This window comes from Chamaea fasciata, unplaced genomic scaffold (assembly GCF_029207755.1).
Source record: "Chamaea fasciata isolate MVZ Bird 193981 ecotype frontalis unplaced genomic scaffold, bChaFas1.0.hap1 SCAF_6, whole genome shotgun sequence".
NCBI lineage: Eukaryota > Metazoa > Chordata > Aves > Passeriformes > Sylviidae > Chamaea > Chamaea fasciata.
The window spans coordinates 4,088,686-4,096,777 of NW_027094091.1; the positions used below are offsets into that span (position 1 = coordinate 4,088,686).

At 44.8% G+C, this 8,092-nt stretch overlaps 1 long non-coding RNA gene across 1 annotated transcript; it reads right to left on the reverse strand.

Annotated features, from left to right (window-relative positions):
• Positions 1-1,510: 1,510 nt before the first annotated feature.
• LOC136290503 (uncharacterized) lies at positions 1,511-4,548 on the reverse strand. The gene is made up of 4 exons (XR_010721156.1): positions 4,473-4,548; positions 4,323-4,379; positions 2,677-2,746; positions 1,511-2,161 (listed from the first exon to the last, which is right to left on the reverse strand). It is a non-coding gene; the product is annotated as an uncharacterized lncRNA (long non-coding RNA).
• Between the last annotated feature and the right edge of the window lie 3,544 nt (positions 4,549-8,092).

An 8,092-nucleotide genomic window follows, 5' to 3' on the forward strand; every position in this document is an offset into this window, starting at 1 on the left:
CTGTTCTCTTTTTAGCTGCTCCTTTGAACAGCAAAATTCATATAATCATTCATATATTTACCTATTCCACCTTTTAAAAACTGTGTCGTTGGCACAGGGACAAGAGAACTGAGTTTGTCACGGTCATTGCACATTGTTCTGGGTTAAAATCAGCACTGTCTTCTCCCCATTACATTAAATCACAGAATCACAGAACAATTTTATATTGTTTCCCGTTCCTGCATTGCTTTCCCTGTTGTCTCTCACATCAAGGTCTTTCTCCTTTTCTGATCCTCAGTTCAGTGTCTTTGGTATTTCTCCATTTACCTCTGCAGAGAAAAGCCCTTTCTTCCCTCGGACTTCACTGATCCCCCTGGATAACAAGCATCTCAAACAAACACCAGCCTCTTCTCCAAATTAAATTGCTCCACTTCCCATGGCAAGGGCAGCCCATATTTCCAAAACAGACTCCTCATGTTTTCTCAGCCAGCATTTTGGCGTAGAGTTTTCCAGACAGCTTCATGACCATGTTTCAGACACCACCGTGCAATGATACCAATTACAAACACAGCCAACATCAATATCAACACTGCCACCTCCACACATGAGACAAGAAATGTGTTCCTCTAGCCTTTCTTTCCTTTGTTTCCCACAGCTGAAGTTCCCTGGAAGGGCAGTTTCTTCACACCTCCAGGATAGTTTGGATGACAAGCCTAAGAAGATTAGCTTTTGTAATGCTTTCTAAAAACCACTGTAAGGAGGATCACTGGCACGGATGACTGATTTTCATCCAGGAGATTCTAGCATTGTTCCACTATCTCATGCATTTGCTAGGGTTTCATTTCCTTCTGGAGCCTCAAGGGAAATTTCATAATCAGCACACCTGGTATGTGTAGTATAAATAATTAAGGAGATGCCCTCTCTAACAATCTATGCAGAAAGGCTGTTCTGCTGTAAGAAATGGTCTGGATCACAGTCTTGTTAGAAGAAAGAACTATTAGGATTACAAGATCCTTTCCATTTCCAGACTCAAAAAACCTCATGAGCATTTTCTGAACCAAATGGAGTCAAGGTAGAGGGACCTACTCAATCAGTGTGTTTATGGGTTGTTTCAACATTACTCTTTCTATGCTGTCAGCATAAATGGTACTTTGTCACCATTTTTCTGTCCCACAATTTAATTTATTGCTTGCCTTAAGAAAAAAGATCATGACACCAATTTAGCTTATAATCACATCAAGAAAAACACTTTATATGACAAATCTGGCAATAAGCCAGCACTGCATAAACTGATTTAATGACAAAAATACTTGGGGCAGACCGTGTAAAAGAGGATAGAGATCATGAGACGCTCTCCACACTTGGCTTTATCTGTTCAGCAATTTGCAAGGGGAGTAGTTGTAGCAGTTGTAGTAGTTGCCTGCTGCCCAGGCTCTGGTAGTCTTTGGTGGTTTTTCCCCCAGAAATAAGGAGCAACAAAACCCTCACAAAGTGGACGTTATTAGAAGAAGGAATAACTTTATTACCACAAATGGATAAAATGTGCAGGATGTACAAATTCATGTCTGATGGCTCACATTAATATGGTGGTAGCATCTGCACAATTTTGATGTAAAAGGGTTCTTTTGATTGGTTTGGAGGTTTTTTTCCCCTGAAAGTAAAGCCCCTCAGTAGCTGGACATAGACTGTATATATAAAAACTTTCACTTAAGTGTTTTGTGCCTTTCCTTGCTTTACCAAAAAACCCCTTGTTCTGAATTCTTCTGTCTGCTACCCTTGATCAATTCTTTGTCTTAATCTGTATTTATTACTTACTCTACAGATCCTTCTTTGGAAATATTTCTTTTCTTTCCCTAAACACAAACTCAAGTTTTACTTTAAAGCTTCTAAAAAAAAGTTATATCATATCACGTGCTTCACTTTATGGTGCCATCTGTAACTAAAGTACAGCACAGTAAATGACATATTTGTGATTTGGAATCCAGTTTTGCAGATAACAGAGGTTAAGCAGCTCATTTAAATATGCCTCTTTGATACATAACTGAAATAGATTCAAACACTGAGATTTGCTCACCATCATTACTCTCACTTTCCAACACATTAATTGGTATAGGAAGTCAAATCAAAAAAAGTCAGCTTCTCATCAAAGACTGTGTCTTGAATTCTGATTTTCTTTTTACAGCTGAAAAAAAATGATAACGAATCATTTGGCCCCATAATATTAGACCTGATATGAACAGCACCAGACATGCAACATTGTGTGAACACATTCTCCCCCTTTCAACTTGCCCAGTTACCTCAGGTCCATCTGAAGCTCTTACATGTTTTTTTTAAAGCAAATTTGAGGGACCAATAACTAATTAAATCTATTGCTATTAGTGTGAGTATGCCATACTTAAATTAAATTTTTAATGAGTTACGAACTATAAGCATATTCATCACCAGAATTTCTCTCTTTCTAGGATTTAATTGGATGCAATAATTGGATGGATGGAGCACATCCTTACACCTGCATGTTGCTTCAGGGGGGCTCTGCTTGCATGCAAGGGTCCTCTAGAACCTCCCGTCACAGCATGATAAAGTATCACAGGATTACAGTCATTCTGCCAAGACAAATAAAGACTCAACCTTCTAACTTTGTCTTGGTAACATCTAAACTTTACTCCTCAATCTCGAAAAAGAGAAGGAAAAGGTTACCGAGGCAGAAGGATCCAGGCACCCCACGATAAAATTCAGTATTTGGTTTCAGTGCAGGCCTCTTCTTACCCTACACAGAGCAGCAGGATGCACGGGATGTGTTAAACCCATTTCAGAAGGCTCAACAAAAATTGGGGTTTAGTTTAGGAGCTGGTAACGGGTGGGGTCTGGGCATGTCTGGAGTGAGGAGCCTACTAGTAAATCTTCACAAGCTGAGCAACATTTTCCCCCTCTTTGAGAAGTAAATGTGCGATTTGAAAAGGCGCAGAACGGATTTACTTCCACGGAACAAGCACTTGAGAGCTTCAGGTGCTCTGTGAAGCTCAAGACTCACCTTTCTCTGTATGCTCCACACTTTTCTCCAGTGGCATCCCCCGACCGTGCTCCCCTCAGCCCCTGGTCTGCAGGGGCACAGCTCTCAGAGCCCACTGACCCCGCCGTGCTGAGAGAGCTCCCAAGCCGTGGGGACTAAGGGGTTAATCCAGCTCGCAGGCATCCACCAAACCGTGCTAAGAGCATTCCACAGAAACACCAGCCTGAGCCAGCAGCCCAGAAGGAACAGCCAACCTGACAAACTCTGTGTCCGGGTTACAGACAAACTGGCTTTGGGGATCAGCAGCAAGAGGGCATCTTGGTATGTTGTGGGGCACTCAGGAACCCTTGGAAACCCACGGGCACGGAAAACTAGCCATTGTACGGACAGCTGCGTGGGGGGAAACCCTGGAGAGCCATTTAGGCAGCATTAGCTGTGAAAGCTGTACTTTGCTTTAAGCTGACTCATTTCGAGTTCTACCACCTGTTTAAAAGGCAAAAAATACTTCCTCATTGAAAAGCTGTGGCTCTGTCCCCCCTTCTCTTTGCGTAACATGTGGTGAAAACACACTCCGACAGGAGAACACAGAACCTGCAGCTGAGTGTCCCAGGCACTGATCTCTACCAGGCTACACAAACCAGAGCTTTAGCAGTCTCTCAGGAGTTTGCTGTAAAAGCAATTGGAAGTGCAATTAACAACAGCGCATCTTAGAACAGGGAAAGACTTCTAACTAGAAGCTAATTAGGAGGGCAAACACTGAAGCTTGTTAGCTGAGATGCTAATGAGAATTACACTTGAGTGGCAGCAGACTAGCTATTCAGAGTTAATTAGAAACCTCAGCTGATAGTATATTGCTCTTAAGAGCTTTCAAAACAAACAAGTGGAAAAACTGTCCTGCAGCTAAGGATCCAGCATGCCACGTTGAGTAATTCATGGGCACGGGGAACAGCCGCAAGATTACACTTAGGCATCAGCGTAATTTAACAGCATGTGGAAATGGAAGAGAGGAGGTTTCTAGAAGGTGCAGGCTCCCGTGGATTTTCAAAGGATCTGTTCATCCGTGGGTGGCAGCCCTGACGCTGCATTACGCAGTGCTGGTGAAAACAGCAGCCAGCTGCACCAGAGGGTGAGCAGGGGAGCTGCCACATGCCCAAAGGATCCTCACCAGCCTTGTGCAGAGGTGGGATAAGGACCTGGGCTGGCTCAACAGCGCCTGGCAGCTTTCCTGCCCCATCCCCAGCCTCTCCCACCCCAGCCCTCAGCTCTCATCCAGGAAAGCTGCTGCTGGGAGCTGTACCAGGAGAAGCTGCAGCTGTGTGCAAGTCGCTCTCACCGTGCCTTTGCCTTCCTGGGGCACAGGAGGGGTTTACTCTCCTCCTCTCTTGGTGCACTGAGGGGGCAAAGAGTAAATCAGGGCACTTAGAGGGGAAAGACCTGTTAAATGTAACACGGCTGCAATTGGGATGGTGAAGTGTGGCCTTACCTGGGCTGAGTTGCATGGCTGATTCCTGCTCTGAGCAGAGCCAGGGAGGCTGAGCATAGGGGCTGCGTGTTTAAATGTTTCCTCTGTGCCTGATTGGAAGGGCGACAGCCAGTCAGGGGCAGGGGAGAGGCTGCTAAACTCAAAGTAGGTTGCTTGTTTCAGGAAAAGGTTGGGTACTGGAGAACGTCCACACTGCGCTCATGAAAACACATGTAAACGTTCAGTCTCACAGGGGAGAGAAACGCTCCAGAATAATTGGGGGATTTTCAGTTTTGCAGAGGCCCTGTTTGCATTAAAACTTGCAGCAATTGAAGCAAAACCTGGTTTTAATTCTATTTATTGAAACCAATTGCAAACCCATGTGGATACTCTTAAACAGATTCAGCTTTCCTAAAGAAAAAACACTGCAAATCAGATTTCAATTAAAGCACAGAGGAGCATCCACAAGCACTTTTACACCAGTGTAATTAAATGGATTTCAAAGTTTAACTTTAGTTTAACTAAAGATTTCAAAGTTTAATGTAAAACAAATGTGACTTTTAATGCGGATGTGACCTGGCAGTCACTGGCTGTTGGTATATGGGAGGGTTGGGAACTTTGCATACTGAAACGTCCCTGCGAGAGTCCTGGGAATGAAGAGCTGTAAATGCACCCTTCACACAAGCCTTTTAGTATCTGTAGTGGTAAGTGTGTGAAAGTATAAAAATTGAGACACTAACACTATCAACTATAATCCATATGCATCCGTTTCTCTCTTAAAGGAAAAAAATATCCTGGTGCATAAGCAGTATCCTGAATAGACAAATTTACTTCGCTAGAGCTTTGGGAACCCTCATTTTCACTCAATGCATTTGAAGCAAAGGTCCTGGATTGTGGTTATTCAGGTTTAACAGGACTTGGAAATGCTGACTGAAGCTAGAGGCAAAATTCCCCCCACACCAGAGTGATGTAGCTCTTTGACCATGCTGCAGCTGGCTGGAGACCATCCCAGCTACAGCCACATTGCTGGGCTCAGCAGGAGCAATCCACTGGTGACCAGGACATGATTGGGGGGGGGTTCACAAACCATTTCAAAATCCAAACTCAGCAGTGGCTGGTGCCCGCCATCCCAGAGCTGGATGCATGGGCAGGGGGTCGCCTTACACAGCTGCTCTGGGTTTAGTGCAAAGTGTAATAAGCTGCTTGGCAACTCAAACCAGGCTAAATCAAAGCAGCAGAAGAGGTTCAAGTAACTCGTATTAATGCTTCAGAGAAGATTTACTAGTGGGTAACTAAGGGTAGGGACAGTGGTACCTGTAGGCAGTGCTAACAAACTGCCTGGACACAATCCAGCCAGCACAGCACCACAATGAAAGGCAGCTGCTGTCCTCTCCACCCCTCATCACTTAGGGCTTCTGTCGATTTCCCCTGTATGAAAGACTGTGAAAGCAGCCTTCCCAGAGCTGCAGCCCAGCTTGGAAGCAAACCAGGGCAAGGCTCTGGGTGTTTCTAGGGTTTATATTGCTGACAGCAAGCAGGTAGAGCCATAGGAACAGGTGGCCAGAGCTTGGATTTGACCGCAGACTTCTTTGCATCGGTCTTCCCTTTGTGTCTATCCCAGTGCCTGCAGTGGAAGGCTGGGACACTGGTATCAGGCACAGAATCATCCACAGGGTATGTATCTCCAAGGAATCCTGGGCAGTAATTCCAGTGCTGACAGTAAAAAGTATGTACCTGTAAACTGACCATTAAAAGGTCAGTTTAGCTAAGACTGACCCTTTTCTCAGGAAAAATAGTTCTCTGGATACTTTCTGTTACCTTGCTAAGCAATCTCCTTGCTCTTCAGACTCCCCAGACACAGCAATAATTTTCCACCACGGATTCAGGAGGATGACACACAGTCTTTTAACATCCTAGCAAGCAAACTGTAACTTTCCCCATTTTGTTACCAACTGCTTGTTGCCATCTTTCCTCTGCAGGGATAAACGTGCAGCTCTAACCCTGAATTTCATCTTTTTACTGTCTCCTGACTGTGAATGCCTTTCAGTATTGCTAACTTCACACTGGTTTGCACACAGCATCCAGCTCCACAAGAGCCCAATTTTCCTTTCAGGCTGATGATCTCCTGCTGCAGCAGCATCAGCTTCCCCTGCCAAGGAGCCCTCCCTGCCAGCCCTCCTCTCCTGGACCACGCTGTACACCTGCAGCAAAACAACACAATCTGTGGCAGATTTTACCTCTTTTTCTCCCCCAGAGCTGGGCTGCTGCTTGGCTTGCATTGCAGCTCCCTGGGGATCAGCCTTTTAGCTCTGCAGGACATACTACCCCAGGTCTCTCTCTTGTAATGGTTTTAATTTTTTATCATGCTCAGAGCACTGCCTGCTGTCTCTTAAGCTTTCATATGCACTGGGGAATTTCTTTTGCTTTGCAAATATTCGTGGGTTTATCAAAGATTATGTCTGGGTTTTCTAATAATGGGGTTTCTAGTAATGCCTCTGAATTGACTTTTTTTTTTTTCCTAATTCGCAGTCTGATCTCTCACAACTGACATAATGCCCCAAAATTGCAACACTGCACCTTTAATCTTAGATCACTCACCAGTCCTCTTTTTCTTCAGGGAAGAAAAGAGAGGAAAAAAAAGGTAGTATCAGGAGCAGAAGTCTCTTCTTTGTTGAAGTCTTTGGCCTCAGGTCAAGAAGGCTTTTCATGGGAAAGCCCTGCCGTTCCCTGGAGAACTTGCATAAAACCCCATTCTCTGCTGCTGCCTTCACCTCTGTGCCCTCCAAAGGCAGGGGCTGTATCTGTTTTCCTGTGCTGCTTCCTTCTCTCCACACTTAATTTTTGCTAATCAGGTACAGCTATTGCATCACATGGGAGGTGACTAAAGGAACTTCCAGCCCAAGGAAACTAGTGAATTCATGATGCTGCTTTCACTGTTCTATTAATTATTAGTATGTTTTGTCTGGCTGTGTATTACTAAAGCAATTATGCCACAGTTTAATGTAGGTAGGTTTCTACTTTCACGTGTGTTAAGCAGTGCTGTATTTTTGGCATGACCTGTAATCCCAGCATGCTGGAATTCCAAAACATCCTGTATGCCACTTATTCTGTCCTTACCACACAACAATCACGTTGTCATTCGATTTTCGCTCGCCTTCCTGCAAGTTTCTCTCCCATAAGGCAGAGGAAGCCCCTGGACCCCACGTGTCCATCTCTGCCTCCTGCCCACTGTGGTGATGGCAGCAGTGCTGCTTTCCCCAAGCACACGGCACTGCTCTGCACTTCACCAATCATTTCTGCTGCTTTGCACTGCTTCTACCTGTACAATCCGATTCTCCAAGCCACCAATTGTGTCTCAACACATTTCTCCAACTGAATTCGTTGCATTTTACTTCCTCCTCTTGACCTCTGTCTTGCCTTTGCACAAACACAGGAGCACTACTCAGAGCCCTTTCCATTATGTCTCTGAGCTACCTCATAAATTTTCTTTGCTTGCATTCTCCCTTCCTTCCCAGAAGTTCTGCATCGGTCCTGCAGGCTGTGGGAGATGGACAGGAGAATCCTTGTGTTATATTCTGGCAACACATCCTACTCCTCACTGGGGCTTCTCATCCTGGCCTTGATTCTGTAGCAAGGGCAGC